We start from the raw sequence: 17,928 nt of genomic DNA on the forward strand, positions 1-17,928 counted from the left end.
AAACTTTGGGTAAAAATTTCAACCAATTTTGGTTACTTGCTACCGATAATTGAGTTATTCTCTATGACAAATAACGCACTTCTAAGTTCCTACTACCAATTTTTTGGTTGAAAAACTACTCAAAATCTGAGTATCTGATCTGATCACAAAATAAGGGCATTTTGAGTAGTTTCAACCTAGCTTTAACTAAATCTGACCTATTTACAGGTAGAAACATTTAGGAGTGTATGCCGAATGGAAAGCTACTAAATTTGACAGCATTGTTACCATTGTTACCTTTACAATTTAATACAAATTGTAATTTAATCACGACTCACGAAAAGTAAGGCTATCGTGAAAAAAGCATCTTTGAAAGATGACTTGAATGCTTCACAGTTCATTAATATTTACATTTATGCCGGAGCGGTGGTTGGTAACATATTTTACGCTACTCAGAGGCAGTTCGCTGAGAAAATTTGTCACATCATATTTGGCAACCTAAAATCCGCATGAAAACTCATGGCATCATTTGTACCAATAAACTAAAGAAAAATCATTCAATCATAATAGAAGTGAATAAAACCGGTAGCCGGTATTACTTATTGAAGGTTTTTCACGTAGAAAGTTCCTCGATTAAAGCAAACTTCAAGTTTCGGCTTTGTCGACTTGATGCTGTTATTATTCAATTCACAAAAAACGTTTTCCAGTCAAGGAATGAAAATTGCGTTTGAAAGGTCGTTGACGGTGTTATGCAGAAGAGAAGAAGCCGAAAAATGTCCAATGAACGGTAAGATTTAGATTCTTCCGAAGGTGGACTGAAATTTATTCAATTTAGAAGATTTCCTCTAGAGTGTTGTGCGACACAGTCACTGGCATCGCAGTTTCCGCTTTATTCGTCATCTATGAAAGACCTTTCCAAGCTTATTGTCGCATTTTTTGCTATTGAGAGAAGACGTAGAGTAGGATTTTCCCTCGAGGAACTCGACCGGAAAGCATATCCTTCTGCTTAGTATAATAAACGTCTATTAAGGATTACAAATAATGCGTAGAAATACCTTGAGGGAAATACTCTAGATGGCTTATGGAGCACGTCAGACAGTTTTTCCTGGCAAAGGTTATGCGGAGGAATTCATAAAATATTCTTTTGGTACAACACAATTACACCGTGTGCTGTGCAATAAATAATTCATATTAAACAGTATTGGACCTTCGCAATGCAATCGACAAGCGTCTGGATTTTACCCCTTGCATTTATTACAGCTATTATTGTAATCATTTCTCGGTGGTATCATTTGAAAAGAGAATTATGGCAATAGGGTTGAAAAGTGGTAAAATATGAGCTATAAAGACGACGAAATAAATTTTCGTGTTAGCATAGGATGTCACAACCGTCTTCACATTCGCTCGCTCCATTATTCTAGTGTTAGTTATAGGACTATCCCATCCAAAGTTTCAGCGTTTTTAAACCCAACACCCAAAAGGGCTCCCCGAACTATTGTCTTATAGTTTTGGCATACTATGTCTATAATTCATATGATCCCGCTTTCTTTCTCCTTTTGTCTATAAAAGTTTCTTTGTTCTAGAAAATTGTGTCTGAAACCATAATGGACCATTCCATATAATTTATTATGAGACAATTAAATGCAAGGATATAGGAATTTGTTCTGAAAACTCTGAATTTCGTTCTTTTTTCGATCCGTTTATTTAGAATGGTTTATATAGTTCGTTTATTATAGGTAACCATCCATTATGGCTGTTTCCAAAAAGGAATTTCTTTTCATTTTGTTTTGCATAAACATGCAGATGTAAGATCATATAATGAAGTGAATGGAAATGCTAGTGCGCATTTGAAAAATAAATTTTGAATATTTTGAAAGGTCGTGAACATTCTCGCCACTCCACAGCATTATTAAAGGGTTGTCTCAAATCAAATGTGAAGCTGAAGTTATGAATATTATTGATAATTTTTAAATGCTTTTAGAGGTCCTCGCTTTTCAAAATGCAAATGCAAACCGAAAATGTCGGTATTCGGAATATATATATATATATATATACATATATATATATATATATATATATATATATATATATATATATATATATATATATATATATATATATACATATATATATATATATATATATATATATATATATATATATATGTATATATATATATATATATATATATATATATATATATATATATATATATATATATATATATATATATATATATATATATATATATATATATATATATATATATATATATATATATAAATTATGCCGTGATTACTTCGTGGCAGATAAAAAAATATTTTTATTTTACTAATTTAACTTATAACACTTCACTACCTAACACTAACGATCGAACTAACTCACAAATCCTCCTCAGTAGCTATTTAATAGAATATTTTGGCTATTAAGCAATTTGGCCGTCGCCACATGGTTGGTGCGAGTTCTGCTTGATGATATGTCTGCTGCTGGTGGGCTACCTGTTGGCGTGACGTGGTCTACTGTTGCTATGCTGGCTGGTTGGTTCTGCTGCTTTGCTGATTGGCTGGTTGTGTTGCCACGTGGTTGGTTGGCATGTTGGGTGTTGGTCTATCCCGGTGTAACGCCTCCCCTCTAAGATCGTTGTTCGTCCTCGAATAACTTCAATCTGGGTAACGGGATAGATTCTAATTTGGATTTTCCAATGTCTGCTTTGGGTTTGTCGTCCATTATTGCGATGCTTTGAAGTTGTGGTGTTTGTGCGTCTTTGTTTCTGTTCCGTCTTTCGGAGGTTCTTTCTTTGCTGAATCTTCTGAGGAATAGATAAAGACTTGTTAAGATAAGGAGGAGTAGTCCTCCGGATATTACCCGTATTTGTGTTTGGTGTGTTGAGAATTTGACGTCTTGGAGTTTTTCTAGGTTTTGTATTTTAAAATGTAACATCTCTTTTCCTTCATCTGTGTAGTTTGTTGTTTGTAATTCTTTTGTGTAGATAGGTGCGAGATACTCCTCATTTTGGAAATGTCTAGCAGTTCCAGAATAGGTTATGTTTTTGATCGTTATTGAACAGTTTCCTGTTTCTACGATTGTTGCTTCTCTTACCATTCTAGAGTCTCCACAAGAGTCATTGATCTCTATGTTGTCGAGTGTGTCGATAAGTATTAAGCCATTAGTGACTTCTGTGATTTGTGGTGTCTGTTTGGTTTTCATCAAGGGGCATGTGGGTTTTTGATGTGTTAAGATGTTGTAGACGCATTTGTCTCTTATAAAGTTGTTACCTTCGCAGATATCGCAATCGGTTGTTTGTAGGAAAATTTGGTTACCGTTTTTTGCTACCCGATTGACTTGGGTTGCTATACGTGAGCCGTTAATGTTGAGTGTATGAAGTTCCAGTAAGTCGTAGGTGTCCTGATCCAGAATGGGGGTTTTCGTCAATAGAACTGCTTTGTCTCCGCTCAGGCCAATGCTTCCTGTACTGTACCTAAAGATTTCGTCTATGAAATTCAATTTAATGTTTTGGTTAATGAGTTTTCTGAAAATTATCTGTTTCTCTTTTAGAGATAATACGTCTTTGTTTATTAATCCTACTTTTGAGAATTCAATTTGTTCCTCGATACTGCCTAATATTTGAATAATCCTATCTGTACTCCATATTAGGTTAATAAATTCTAAGTCCGATCTCTGATCTTGGATTGTATTATATTGCTTTGAAATTCTTGTACTAATCTTATATATTGTATCTGTAATATTGTTGATTTTGTCTCTGAATAATTCATTGATTTGGATCTGTCTATTTTCGTTGTGGGTTAGCTTATTTTCTTGAACTCGTATTTCCTCTAAGTTTCTATGTATGGTTTCTAAGTCCTCATTATCTGGGTTTCCTGCAATAAGTTTTATGACTGACCCTATTGCGTTTACTATTCCTCTTTTGTTTCTGTGTGGGTGTAGGCTGAACAATTTTTCTTCGGCTATTCTGATTTTTTCTTGGAGAGTTTGCTCTAGGTGGTCGATTGTTTTAAATGATTTAGCTATTTTTCCTATGTAATCTATGCTGTCTCTCAAGATGTTTAGGTCAATTTTATGGATCATTCTACTATATCCTGTTCTAATCCTGCAATCTTTTATTTTAAAAGCCACCAATCCGTTGCTGTTGTTGATTTCTTTATATGTTGTAGCTTTTAGAGTGCTATATGTTAGATGAATGATGATTAATCTGTAATGGGATTATTTTATTAGTTTTTTATTCTATTTTTGTGTATTTTGATATTATTGTTATCCTCGAAGGTTAGGAAGTTATCTTTTTCTACCTTCGTAAGTTTATACAAATCTCTGTCTTTGGTTAATCTTTGTGAGATCCGTATAAACTTTTCTTCTTCTGGATTTAAATTGTTTGGGTGTTGGTTGTTTTCATTTTGTTTTTCATACTTTTGTTGTCGCTTCGTAAGTTCGACTTTAGCGGCGGATTGGAGTTTGTTGAATTTTTCATTTATTTCTGCGGTATTAGTAGTATTAGTTTTGTTGAATATTAAATCGCGCGGTTTTTGTTTTGTAGCTTCGTGGAAGGTGTTATTGTAGATATCTATTATTATGTTAATTTGTTCGTTTGTGTTAAGGTCGTTAAATTTTGACTTGTTGGTTCTGTATAATTCTATTAATGTTGAATGAAACCGTTCCACGATACCGTTTGTATTCGAGCTGCTCGCGAAATGGATTTCGATACCTAAGTCGGCCAGGAATCCTATGAAATCGATAGATCTAAAAGCGGGTTCCTGATCGCTGACGATCGTCGTTGGGCGGCCGAAGTGCCTGATGTGTTCTGATATCGCGGCTTTTAAGTCGACTATTGTTCGCGAGGTAATAGGAATCGCATTGGCGAATTTTGAAAATGAATCAACTATTGTTAGGAATTTACAACCTTTTAAGAAGAAAATGTCAATGTGAATTTTTTCTAGCGGTTCTTTGCCGAAATGACTCTTTTTTATTAAATTTGGGGGTTTCCGGTCATACTTTGCTTTTTTGCAAGTATTACAGGACTCTATCAAGATTTTGAGTTTCCTTTCTAGGCTGGGGAAGAAAAATTTCTGTAATATTTGTTTTTTATTCTCCTTGAGGCCTCGATGTCCGAATGTGTGAGTTTCTTTTACCATTTCGTCTTGCTGTTCATCCAGTCGTACATCCTCTAAAAGTATTTCTGAAATAAAGACTTTGTAGATCTGGTTAACTGAGAAATGTTTACGGTATGTTTCTTGTATTAATTGTAGTAATGAGACGGGGGCTTTGATACAGTTTTGACCCTTGGGATTTAGAAAGTTTTTGAAGCTCTCTACTATCTCTTTTTCTGTGTAAGTTTTCCTAATTATAGTATGGCGGTGATACTTAGGGAAGACCTGTTCGTAGGCATCTGTTTCCAAGTTGGCGATTTTGAAAATTAGTTGTGTTTTAAAAGCGTTGATTGGTCTTTCCGTAGTCCAAATATAGTAGTGGTCACTTGTGTCCGCGGAATGGATTGTATCGAGATCGCTCTCTGTCCCTGACTCTTCTTGTTCATTTAAATTTAGTTCTTCGGGTTTGATTCTAGAGAGGGCGTCTGCTACTACATTATGTCTCCCGGGTTTGTAGATTAATTCGTAGTCGTATTCCTCTAACTCAAGCTTCCCCCTGAAAATTCTTCTATTCGTGTTCGATAGGGAGTACGTTAGCGGTTGATGATCTGTTATTAACTTGAATTTCCTGCCCCATAAGTATTGCCGGAAGTGTTTTACGGCCCAATACATAGCTAAAAATTCTTTCTCGGTCGTTGAGTAATTTTCCTCCGTTTTGCTCAACGTCCTAGAAGCGTATGCGATTGGCTTATCCTTTCCCATAGGACCTTGTGATAATACGGCGCCGATAGCGTAATCGCTCGCGTCTGTTGTAAGGAGAAACTCTTTGCCGAAGTCCGGGTGGGCAAGTACTGGGTCTCTTATGAGAATTTGTTTGCATTTCTCGAAGCAAGTTTCAATCTCCGTGGTGATACTGAATTCGTTATCTTTCCTTAACAGAGCTGTTAAAGGTTTTACAAGCTTTGCGAAGTCCCTGATGAACCTTCGATAATATCCTAAGGTTCCCAAAAACTGTCTTATTTCTTTTTCTGATTTGGGGAGTGGCCAATTTTTGATTGTTTGTACTTTGTCGCTGTTTGGTCTAACGCCGTCTTCTGTTACCGTGTGCCCGAGAAATTGTACTTCTTTTCTAAAGAATTCGCACTTGTCCAATTGGATTTTCAAGTTTGCTTCTTTTAGTTTATTCAGTACTCTCGCTAGGTCACGCTTATGCTGCTCTAAACTTGGCGAGAAGATTATTATATCGTCCATATAGACGAGACAACAAACCCCTATCAATTCTCTTAGAATGCAGTCCATTACGCGTTGAAAAGTTGCTGGTGCGTTTTTTAGACCGAATGGCATTCTCGTGAATTCATACTTTCCCGAGTTTATGGAGAAGGCAGTCTTTTCCATATCTTGTGCATCGAGTTGGATTTGGTGAAATCCTGAAACGAGGTCAATTGTGGAGAAGTAGCTAGCTCTCCCCAATTTATCTAAAATTTCTGTTATTTCTGGTATTGGATACCTGTCGCTGATTGTTTTTTCATTCAGCTTACGGTAGTCAATTACTAGTCGGAATTTTTTCTGCCCGGAAGCATCTGCTTTCTTCGGGACGACCCAAATTGGAGATGTGTAGGGAGAAATTGATTCTCTTATAATTCCATCTCTAAGTAATTTCGCTACTTGTTCTTGGACAACTTGTTCGTATACTTTAGGGTATTTATAGGACTTTGTATGGATTGGGATATTGTCGGTGGTGCGGATGTTATGTTTAATTTTGTGTGTGAATGAGAGTAGGTCACTTTCTGTATATAGTATTTCCTTATTCTTGTCAATTACTTCTTTTAAAGCGTTCTTTTCCTCTTCATTCATGTGTTCTTGTCTAATTTTGTAGTTTTGTGTTAATGACTGTTCCGGAAGTCGTTCGATTTCGTACGGGGTTTCATCAATTTCTAATTCGTTTACGTTAATTTCTGATGTTCTTCGTTCTGTATTCTTTTCGATTGCAACTATCGCTTCACCCTGTGTGCTATTGTATACGCCTGATAGAATTGTGAAATCATTGAATTTTTTGTCCTCTGCGACAACGAATGTGCCGTTTTTGGATGTAGGTATTTTAATAAACTGAAATGTGTTTTCGGTTAAATTAATTTTATGGGTTTCGGGAAACATTTTCTTCATTTTTATCTCTTTTCTTCCAATTTTCAAAGAATTTTCGGCAATATTCATTTTAGCTTTTAAATCTCGGAGGGATTCGTATCCTATGAGTCCGTCGAAAACTTTATGGAAATTAAATATGTAAAATTTCAATTTTTTTCCGATACCTAGCAGGTCAAATGAAGTTGATTTATTAATTTCATGCACGCCTGTAATATTTGTAACTCTAATGTTTTCTTCGTCTCTACAATTTGTCAAGTTTACGTGTTTTGGGGCGATGTAATTTTTATTCGCGCCGGTGTCGACTAGAAATTTCATCTCACCTTTCGATGTTTGTATCGAAATATATGGAATAAAATTGTTGTTTTTTGTTAGCGATTTTGCGAGTTTCCTGGAGTTATGTGAAAATTTATTTCTTCCCCTCTAAAAAATTCGTCTTCTCCGTCGTCTAACGTAATCGAGTTAGTTGATTTTTCTGGTCGGTTAAATTCTTGCTCGTCGGGTTGCTCATCGTCCGATTCGTTTCGTTCGAGGTTGTTATTATTTATTTGCATTTTTGAGGTATGTGACCTCATTGACACGTCGTCTGATTGTGTTTTATTTCTAAATTTGCCAGAAGGCGGTTTATTATTGTCAAAGTCTCTGGAAGGCCCAGGTTTATTGTACGCTGTTTGTGGTTTCGCGTATGGTGTCGAGTTTGTGTTATTTGATATTTTCCTGTCCATTTTATGCCGGTATGCGGCGTTCGAGTATTGTACGGTGACTTCCAATGCATGTTCTAGAGACTCCGGTCTGCAGCTCCTCACGTGCATTGACATGTCTTCGTTCAACCCGTCTACGAATCGAGTTAAGGTAAGCAAATTAACGAACGAGTTGATGACCCGTGTATGTTGTTTATATTCATCCATATTGGCAGCAGCTGATTTGATCGCTGTGTCAATTGTTTTAATTTTATTGTAATATTCCGACAATGTTTTCTTTCCCTGTCGGACATAAAATAATGATTGAATATGGCTAGGCAGGTCACGCCGATCGCCGAATGCGTTTAATATAACTTCTTTAATTTCGGCCCAATTATTGGGGTTTCCAGAAGCGATGAGTATTTCCCTCGCTTCTCCTGTAATTTTATTCTTGACAGCTCTGATGATCTGTCCGTAGATTGCTTGGTTTCGGTAGCTGTCGTACAGATTAATAGTTTGTTCTGCATCTTCTACCCAAGCATTCACTTCTTTTTTATTCCCGTTAAACGTAGGAATATTCCTGATTGGATCAGGAATCGAAAAATTGAGGAAGGGGTCGTTGGCCCTTTCTCTCATGGAATTTATGGCAGATACCAATTCGGCTTGGCTTTGCCGTAGTGTTGCAATATCGTTTAGAAGTTGCTGAACGTCAACTTGCTGTTCTTCTTCCATCATTCTTCTATTTTTGTCGAACGTGTTACTTCTTTTCGACTGAATTTTAACGAATTTATGCGAAATTTGTGATTGAATTTACACGAACTACTACCGATGATATACTCTCACTCTGGTTTTGTTCAAAACAAATCTACCACTTATTTTCACACTTAATAATTGATAATGGTTGGTTTACTTACGAGATAATTATTTTCATCCCGGAGTCGATTCGAGTATGCAGTTGAAGTTGGTTTCGTTGGTTCTGAGAGGTGAGTCCAATCCTCCAAACTACCGCAAATCCAGGATTTTCGCTCAAGGATAGCTGCTGCTGGGTCGTCTGGTGGTCGCAATGAACGTAGGATTGTCTTCCTTTGTAACCGAAGTTTTAAGTGTCCCAGGATTTTCACTCAAGTTGCACTTTCACTTAACGATTTTTCCTCTCGGTGTGCCGACTGCGCCAATTATGCCGTGATTACTTCGTGGCAGATAAAAAAATATTTTTATTTTACTAATTTAACTTATAACACTTCACTACCTAACACTAACGATCGAACTAACTCACAAATCCTCCTCAGTAGCTATTTAATAGAATATTTTGGCTATTAAGCAATTTGGCCGTCGCCACATGGTTGGTGCGAGTTCTGCTTGATGATATGTCTGCTGCTGGTGGGCTACCTGTTGGCGTGACGTGGTCTACTGTTGCTATGCTGGCTGGTTGGTTCTGCTGCTTTGCTGATTGGCTGGTTGTGTTGCCACGTGGTTGGTTGGCATGTTGGGTGTTGGTCTATCCCGGTGTAACGTATATATATATATATATATATATATATATATATATATATATATATATATATATATATATATATATATATATATATATCTATATATATTCCGAATACCGACATTTTCGAATTGATTCGCCAATTTTTCATTGAACATTGAATCAAGACAAGTTTCACACTTACAAGTATTTCCACTATGTTCGGAATGAAGCCAGTTTTATAGAAGAGCCAAGAATTTGTTTATCGAAAAACCTACCTACATTACTACGAACAATAAACCTACATTAGTACGAATAACTAAGCAAATTGATGAAATAAAGACATGGAATGGATTTTTTCATAACGGTAGTTGTAAAGTCGATTGTGAACGACGAAGGGGACGACAGAAGAAAGTTTTGGAATGAAGGTATTTATAGTATCCAAACAGAGTAGAACAATGCATGAAAGGGAAAGAGTGAAAATTAGGTACGAGAAGGTCATTGAAGCAACGTATGTGTACCATTCCTCGTTATTCATGCTGGGGGTTCCGCGGATCGAACCAAGCTATAAGGAGAACCAAACTCGACTTTTCCTTCAGGCTCTGTAGATCGCTAGTCTTAAGAAACCACTAGCAACGTCAATTCACCAAATAATTTCTAGAATTTGGGGGGAGGAGAAACTTCAAGAGGAATGGACAAAAGATGTGATTTGTCCCATCTATAAAAAGGGCAATTCGCGCAATTGCTATAATTACGATGGTATTACGCTGATCAACGGTGCCTGCTCTCCCAAATCTTGTAACACGGCCTATTTGCAATAGCAAGAGATTTTGTGGGGCAGTATCAGGTGAGATTTATAGACTACCGTGCTACTGCGGATCAAATTGTTACACTCCGACAAATACTTCTGAGTGCGTATTTCGCACTCCCAAGTCCTTTTGAATCGTGCATAGGGTTGCCGCACGGAGATGGACTGTTCTGTACATAAATAACATATGTTATTTAACACATTGCTATTGAAAATGTGATCCGACTAGCGGGCATCGAAATGAGAGGAACGATCATCGGCAAAAGTAGCTAGCTCCTGGTCTTCTTAAACGACTTAGACATTATTACTGGAAAACTTGGAACGGTGGGTGCAATCTACGTCAGACTAAAAACAAAGGCAAGGAGAATTGGGGAATCAGTGCGTTCAAAACCAAACCTGGAACCTCCGGGTACCGCCGCCAATGATAGAATTAAGGAGATTCAACGCCGCATTCATGCAAGCTGGAAGTCAAATCTACTTTTTCTACCGCAAGATGCTTCAATCAAGGAGCATACGCCGTTGCACAAAGCTGACGATGTACAAGACGCTAGTCAGATCGGTAGTCCTCTACGGAATCTAGACTGTAACTTTGCTTACGGAAGACTGACGTGCACTTGCCGTATTTGAACGAAATGTGTTACAGACCATTTTAGATGGAGTTCAATCAGAGAAAGTGGAAAGTGATCTCGGCATATTAACCACGAGCTATAGGCACTACTTGAATTTCCATCGTACATCTAGCGAAAGTTGGAAGCCTACGATGGGCCGGCCACGTCAAGAATGCCGGACGACTGTACAGTGTAATATGTTTTCTTACAGAGAACCTCACCGGCACCAGAAATGTTCTCTGTGGTGATAGCAAACTTTCCACAAGCGAGAATGGTAGACAATGATTGTATATCGCAAGCTAAGGTTTTACGGAAAACTACAATGATGTAACAATAAAGAATGGTGACAAAACGGTATTGTTCGGTTGTTTAGGAGTAAAAATAGCAGGGTAGACTGCTGCAGGCTAAAAAAATTCGATTATTTTTAAATGAATGTAAATAGCGCCTCAAATGTTAGTCTAAACATCAAACCTAAACCTTTGCAGCTATTTAAGTTGATTTAGAAGAAACTAGATGAATATTTTCCTAGTGAGCCGAGTAAGTCATAAAAAAATGGCAAAAAAAAAATTATTGGAAACATGTTCGAGCCCATATTTTTTTAGTTTTTTTTCCAAGAATTGGTTAAGGTTTTTTTATGTATTTGATACGTATTGAAGTGCTCTTCAGCATCAAGGACTATTTACATATATATGTATTGTGATGATATAAAAAATAGTTATGTTAAAATGGCCTGGCTGTACTGCAGGTTGAGAAATAGAAATTTTTGCCAGGGAAAATTTTTTTTTCAACATTTTATCCATTTTTTATAAGGCCACTAGCTAACCCGACAAACTTTGTATTGCCACAAATTAAAATATGTTGTACATAAATCGTGGATCTGTCACAATCTCGAGTTTAGCAAGTTTCTGTGGAGCTCAACCTTAGATAATTCATTTTGGCAGTCACGTCACTATGAAAGCATAGGTAGTTTAATCTACAAATTTTCAATTTTTCGTTACTGTAAAATAGAAAACAATCCCCCCGTTACTTAGCTAGATAAAATAAAGCGGATAGCACTCAAATATTCGTCGTGATTGTATAACATTTCGCCGAATACCATTTCGCGAAAAACCTTACGCGGAATGTACCATTTCACGGAAAACCTTTTCGTGGAAAGTACCATTTCGATCCTCGAGGTGATTCTCGCCTTACTCGTTTAGACTCAACTGAAGAAAAGTAATAGAGGTCAGTAGACCTAGGAAAACAAATAAACCTAGAGAGAGGCGATTTCTGCGGGGGGCTGCAAAAAGTTTTTGGTGGTCTTGTTATTGTCTGTTATGTTTTATGGAAGAGTCTAAAATTTCTCGAGTTCGGTTAGTTTTTGAGTGTCGCAAAAATTTCTGTTTTGTTTGTATGAGAGTCCTCATTCTCCTACCACAGGGGTGAGAAGTCTCAAACTATCATAAAAAAATTCTAGCTAAAAAATCCCCCACATGCCAAATTTAGTTCCATTTGCTTGATTAGTTCTCTAGCTATGAGGAAGTTTGTATTTCATTTGCATGGGAGCCCCTCTCTTCTAGGAGAGAGGAGGGGAGGAGGTCTCAATTCACCATAGAAAAAAATTTGTGTTTCATTTGTATGGGAGCCCCCCCCCCTCCTAAAATGGGAGGGGGTCCTAATTCATCATAGAAAACATTCTTGTCTCCAAAAACCTTTACATGCCAAATTTGGTTCCATTCGCTTGATTAGTTCTCGAGTTATGAAAAAATTTGTATTTCATTTGTATAGGAGCCCCCCGCCTCCTAAAGTGGGAAGGGGTTCTAATTAATTCATTTTTATTTCATTATGTGTCCATGTCTGCCGGTCCGGCAGAACAAAGGGATGAAATCAGAGATCTCCACTACTGACGGTTACCCGCCTTGCCTTTAACCTGTCGCCAGGACAGGTTCTCGTCTACAGCCCGGATGTCGTTGGCTAAGCTCCGTCGCCATGAACCTCTGGGTCTGCCTCTTCTACGCTGTCCTTGTGGATTCCAGTCGAGTGCTTCTCTGCAAACCTCGTTCGTTCCTTTCCTCAAGGTGTGTCCGATCCACCTCCACCTACGTTCACGAATTTCTGTGGCTATCGGCCGTTTATGACACCGACGATGGAGTTCCTCATTGGATATCCAGTGTTCAGGCCACCAGGCACCAATGATGTATCGCAGGCACCGGTTAATGAATACCTGCAGTTTTTGCGTTGTCTCCGCTGAGACGCACCACGTTTCGCAGGCATACAGCAGTGCGGATTTAACGTTTGAATTAAAGATTCGGGTTTTCGTACGTAGAGTGATCTGGTTTGAGCGCCAAATATTTCGCAGACCTGCAAAGGCACCCCTGACCTTCCTGATCCGTGTGGCTAAATCAGTCTTGGTACCACCATCGGGCGTTGTCTGGCTACCAAGATATTGAAAGGCGTCTACATGCTCAACTTGTTGTCCCGCTACTGTGATGGAATTGTCAGTGTTCACTACCATAGACTTAGTTTTCGCTACATTGACTGTGAGACCTGCTGCCTGGGAGCTCTCGGAGAGGTCATCTAACTTGCTCTGCATATCGTTTCGGCGTTGTGCGAGACAATGTCGTCGGCTAAGTCGAGGTCATTTAGCTGCTCCATCGTTAGAGGATTCCAAGGCAATCCTCAATTTGGTCTACTGTCAATTGCTCCAACTAATATCTCATCCATAACGATGAGAAACAGAAGCGGTGATAAAATGCAGCCCTGTCTCACGCCAGCAGTAACCGTTATAGGGTTGGACAAGACGCCGTCGTGCAAAACCTTGCACGAGAACGCCTCGTACTGAGCCTCGATGAGATGGACTAGCTCACTCTGAACTCCTCTACGCCTAAGTGCGCCCCAGATGTTTTCGTGGTTGAGTCGGTCGAACGCCTTTTCGAAGTCAATGAACACCAGAAGAAGAGAGTCATGGAATTCGTTGATCTGCTCCAATATAATGCGGCGCATTGTGATATGGTCGACACATGATCGGCCAGCATGGAATCCAGCTTGCTGCCGCCGGAGAGTAGCGTCGATCTTCTCCTGGATCCGGTTGAGGATTAGCTTACAGAGTACTTTGAGAGTAATACAGAGCAACGTGACGCCACGCCAGTTACCGCATTCCGTTAGGTCTCCTTTCTTAGGGACTTTGACCACTATGCCCTGCATCCAGTCCACCGGAAAAGTTGCGGTTTCCCCTATATTGCTGAAAAGCTGATGCATCATCTGGGCTGACAAAGATGGGTGAGCATTTCGGCTGAAATACAGTCTATCCCTGGCGCTCTATTGAATTTCATACTCTTAATGGCTGCTACAATTTCATCCAGCGATGGCGCCTCCGAGTTGACGCGATTAATTCGACGAACTGTAGGCGTCATACGCTGCTGGTTTGTTTTGGTCTCTGACATTTGACGATCTGACATATCGTACAACAAACGGATATCACCATTGGCAGTGGCGGTTTCTCCTTGTTCGGCTACTGAGTTAGTCCAGGCTCTTTTGTCCCACCTACAAGCACGTTTAACAGCTCTATCCAGTTCAGCGTATCGTTGACGGGCAGCTGTCTTAGTCGATCTGGTTCGCGCTCGCTCAATGCCGGCTTTCGCCTCTCTCCGCTCGTCGATCTTCTTCCATGTTTCATCCGAAATCCACTCCCTTCGCCCGCTGCGCGCTTTGCTGAGGGTTTCATCACTGGTCGTGATGAAGGCGTTCTTGATGCCGGTCCATTGCTCTTCGGCGGTTCCACCAGGTGACAACTCCAAGGTTCGAGATTCAAGTTGTTCGACAAAGGCCCTATTCACCTCAGGATTCTCCAATCGACGGACGTCGTAGCGGCACCCAACTTTCTCCTCCCGTCGTTGGACACGTGCGACGCGCAGATGTATCTCAGCGATAACAAGATGATGGTCAGATGCCATATCAGCGCTGCGTTTGTTGCGTACATCAAGAAGGCTCCTTCACCATTTCCGGCTGATATAGATGTGGTTTCTGTTCGGCCGTCTCGGGAAACCCACGTGACTTTATGTACTGGTCTATGGGGGAAGAGCGATCCACCAATGACCATGTTTTTATTACCACAGATTTTTGTAAACAGCTCCCCGTTTTCGCTCATCTCTCCTAGGTCATGGCGTCCCATGACGCGTTCAAGGTCCGCGTTGTTTGAGTCAATCTTCGCGTTGAAGTCACCCATGTGGATTTGGATGTCCCCCTTTGGTATTTTCTCAACCACGCTGTTCAGCTGGGTGTAAAAACTCTCTTTCTCCTTCAGGTCGGGAGCATCTGTTGGCGCATAGCACTGGATTGTTGTAAGGTTCCTAACCCGTGTTCTGAATCTGTCAACGATTATTCGCTCATTTATCGGTTCTCACTTCATCAGGGCCGCATATGCTCCTGGGTTCAGTAGGAATCTCCTCTCCTCCTAACTCCTCTTTCTCGAGTAGCATTTTCACCTCGTATGCCAGAGTAGAGCAAGACTTGCCCGGATGATGTCCTGTGTTCGCCAGTACCCGGCCAGAGGACCTCGCTCAGCCCCAGGATTTCAAGCTTCAGGCGGCTAGCTTCCCTTGCAAGTTGAGCCAGCTTGCCCTGCTGGGCAAGGGTCAGTATATTCCATGTTCCGATTCGTGGCCGTGTTTTCATGCTAAAGTTCGTTCCCAATAATCCAGAGAGATTTCTTATTTCATTTTCGGTAACTTTTTGTGTTCCGGTAGAGTCGACTGTTCACCTAAGGTCCTTATCCCGCTGATGGGGCTGCCATCTCAATGTGGGTGGGAGCCACTGGGCCCCTTTTCCTGTTGGCATACGTCAACCGAAGTTGCGTATCCCAGCCGGCACCTCGTGGTGGTAGGAATAGGAGTTAATGAACAGATGTTATGGAATGCACGCCAGGACAGGTTCTCGTCTACAGCCCGGATGTCGTTGGCTAAGCTCCGTCGCCATGAACCTCTGGGTCTGCCTCTTCTACGCTGTCCTTGTGGATGCCAGTCGAGTGCTTCTCTGCAAACCTCGTTCGTTCCTTTCCTCAAGGTGTGTCCGATCCACCTCCACCTACGTTCACGAATTTCTGTGGCTATCGGCCGTTTATGACACCGACGATGGAGTTCCTCATTGGATATCCAGTGTTCAGGCCACCAGGCACCAATGATGTATCGCAGGCACCGGTTAATGAATACCTGCAGTTTTTGCGTTGTCTCCGCTGAGACGCACCACGTTTCGCAGGCAAAAGGAGTGCGGATTTAACGTTTGAATTAAAGATTCGGGTTTTCGTACGTAGAGTGATCTGGTTTGAGCGCCAAATATTTCGCAGACCTGCAAAGGCACCCCTGACCTTCCTGATCCGTGTGGCTAAATCAGTCTTGGTACCACCATCGGGCGTTGTCTGGCTACCAAGATATTGAAAGGCGTCTACATGCTCAACTTGTTGTCCCGCTACTGTGATGGAATTGTCAGTGTTCACTACCATAGACTTAGTTTTCGCTACATTGACTGTGAGACCTGCTGCCTGGGAGCTCTCGGAGAGGTCATCTAACTTGCTCTGCATATCGTTTCGGCGTTGTGCGAGACAATGTCGTCGGCTAAGTCGAGGTCATTTAGCTGCTCCATCGTTAGAGGATTCCAAGGCAATCCTCAATTTGGTCTACTGTCAATTGCTCCAACTAATATCTCATCCATAACGATGAGAAACAGAAGCGGTGATAAAATGCAGCCCTGTCTCACGCCAGCAGTAACCGTTATAGGGTTGGACAAGACGCCATCGTGCAAAACCTTGCACGAGAACGCCTCGTACTGAGCCTCGATGAGATGGACTAGCTCACTCTGAACTCCTCTACGCCTAAGTGCGCCCCAGATGTTTTCGTGGTTGAGTCGGTCGAACGCCTTTTCGAAGTCAATGAACACCAGAAGAAGAGAGTCATGGAATTCGTTGATCTGCTCCAATATAATGCGGCGCATTGTGATATGGTCGACACATGATCGGCCAGCATGGAATCCAGCTTGCTGCCGCCGGAGAGTAGCGTCGATCTTCTCCTGGATCCGGTTGAGGATTAGCTTACAGAGTACTTTGAGAGTAATACAGAGCAACGTGACGCCACGCCAGTTACCGCATTCCGTTAGGTCTCCTTTCTTAGGGACTTTGACCACTATGCCCTGCATCCAGTCCACCGGGAAAGTTGCGGTTTCCCCTATATTGCTGAAAAGCTGATGCATCATCTGGGCTGACAAAGATGGGTGAGCATTTCGGCTGAAATACAGTCTATCCCTGGCGCTCTATTGAATTTCATACTCTTAATGGCTGCTACAATTTCATCCAGCGATGGCGCCTCCGAGTTGACGCGATTAATTCGACGAACTGTAGGCGTCATACGCTGCTGGTTTGTTTTGGTCTCTGACATTTGACGATCTGACATATCGTACAACAAACGGATATCACCATTGGCAGTGGCGGTTTCTCCTTGTTCGGCTAGGGAGTTAGTCCAGGCTCTTTTGTCCCACCTACAAGCACGTTTAACAGCTCTATCCAGTTCAGCGTATCGTTGACGGGCAGCTGTCTTAGTCGATCTGGTTCGCGCTCGCTCAATGCCGGCTTTCGCCTCTCTCCGCTCGTCGATCTTCTTCCATGTTTCATCCGAAATCCACTCCCTTCGCCCGCTGCGCGCTTTGCTGAGGGTTTCATCACTGGTCGTGATGAAGGCGTTCTTGATGCCGGTCCATTGCTCTTCGGCGGTTCCATCAGGTGACAACTCCGAGGTTCGAGATTCAAGTTGTTCGACAAAGGCCCTATTCACCTCAGGATCCTCCAATCGACGGACGTCGTAGCGGCACCCAACTTTCTCCTCCCGTCGTTGGACACGTGCGACGCGCAGATGTATCTCAGCGATAACAAGATGATGGTCAGATGCCATATCAGCGCTGCGTTTGTTGCGTACATCAAGAAGGCTCCTTCACCATTTCCGGCTGATATAGATGTGGTTTCTGTTCGGCCGTCTCGGGAAACCCACGTGACTTTATGTACTGGTCTATGGGGGAAGAGCGATCCACCAATGACCATGTTTTTATTACCACAGATTTTTGTAAACAGCTCCCCGTTTTCGCTCATCTCTCCTAGGTCATGGCGTCCCATGACGCGTTCAAG

Source organism: Sabethes cyaneus, chromosome 1 (genome assembly GCF_943734655.1).
Source record: "Sabethes cyaneus chromosome 1, idSabCyanKW18_F2, whole genome shotgun sequence".
NCBI lineage: Eukaryota > Metazoa > Arthropoda > Insecta > Diptera > Culicidae > Sabethes > Sabethes cyaneus.